The sequence below is a fragment of the Schistocerca americana genome, chromosome 2 (assembly GCF_021461395.2).
Source record: "Schistocerca americana isolate TAMUIC-IGC-003095 chromosome 2, iqSchAmer2.1, whole genome shotgun sequence".
NCBI classification, from domain to species: Eukaryota; Metazoa; Arthropoda; class Insecta; order Orthoptera; family Acrididae; genus Schistocerca; species Schistocerca americana.
In genome coordinates, this window is record NC_060120.1 from 328057 (window position 1) to 329872 (window position 1816).

Below are 1816 nucleotides of genomic sequence, written 5' to 3' on the forward strand. Positions count from 1 at the left end.
TATCAAAATAAATTTTTTATGTGAGCAATTGAATCTAATGGGAGTCCACAAGAGCCATTACAGATACTCAACAGACTCTATTATATTTTGTAGTATTCTACTTTCAATATCACTACATGCTTATAAGTTTATAAGAAGTACACAGTATCTTGTGCTACCTCATCCTAATACCCTGCATGAAATCTGTTCACATTTCCAAACAAACCCAGCAGCTGAGCAGCTAGGTGACAATTTTCTGATGTATATAAAACAGAAATTCCAGTTTCTTTGTGAATCAGATCATGTTGTTTCACTAATGTTAGATGAAATACACTTGAAACCTTATTTAGACTTCACAGGAGGTAACATTTTGGGTGCTGCATTCAATTCTAAAAATGTAGCAACTAGTGCTCAGGTTTTTATGATACAGAGTTTGTTGTCTTCATATAAAGATGTAGTCCACATTCTTCCAGAAAAAAATATAAATGGTGAAGGACTTTTCACTGTAATAAAGAAAGCAATTTCCAGACTGCATGCAATAGGTTTTAAGGTAGTCTGTGTTGTTAGTGACAACAATTCAGTTAACAGAAGGGCAATGTCATTCTTTGCTTCCCCTCCTCAACTGTCAATTGTGTACAAACACCCCTGTGATGATACTGATCCTCTTTTTTATGCTTTAGATTCTGTTCACATTTTAAAATGTGTCAGAAACAATTGGATTAATAAAAAAGATCCTGATCAGACAATTATGTACCCCCAGTTTGAAACAGATTCAGAAAATACACAGCTGTGTATGGCCAGATTCTCTTCAATTAAAAAACTTCATGACATAGAGTGTACACAGATAGTGAAATTTGCCAATAAGCTTAATTTAAAGTCTCTTTTTCCAAGTAACCTGGAGCGACAAAATGTCAAACTTGTACTTAATGTTTTCAATGAGATGACTGTCCAAGGTTTGCTAGCCTTGGGGGAACATCATCATATTGAAAGTTTTGAGAGCACTGTTAAATTCATTAAATTAATTTGTACATGGTGGGACATTGTTAATGTTAGCTCACCTGGTAAAGATATCCATTTCAAGGATGCAATGCTGAAACTACTCTCGAGCACAAGTAATGAAAATTTCAGATATTTAGAAAGATTTCTATCATGGCTGGATAAATGGAAACATATTTCTGATAGTACATTTGGATTATCCAGTGATACACATTTGGCCATATCACATACCACTCTTGCCCTTCTAGAACTGACCAAGTATTGCACTGAGGGGCTGAATTTTAAATATCTTTTGCCAGGTAAGGTTCAGACAGATGCTCTAGAAGCAAGATTTGAAAAATATCGAACAATGGCAGGATCTCAGTATTTGGTACCTTTGAGACAGGTATTTGAAATTGAATCCAAGCTAAGAATTCATACTCTGCTTTCTTTGAAAATTTCGTCCTCTGCTCTTGGTGTAGTTGGCATAGATTTAGATTCTTTTGAAAGTGATTGTGTGTATGATATTACCTTACCACCACCATCAAACTTTGAGAGCATAATGGATTTCAGTGAAGAACAAGTTCAGTCTGTTCAGGAATACTTGCCTGTTTTCACATACTTGTCAGGATACTGTGCCAGAGTTGTTCTTAAGAAGCAGAGGTGTGAAACATGTAAAACATACTTAGTGCTTGATAAAACATTATCAGTAATAGAAAGTGATAAAAGCTATGAACTTATAAGAAAGGTAGATAGAGGTGGATTGTATTGCCCTAATAATGAGGTCATTAATGGTGTTATTTTCACTTATTTGATTGTTAAAAACTTGGTGTCTGGAGAACAGAGCTCTCCTTCATGAGAT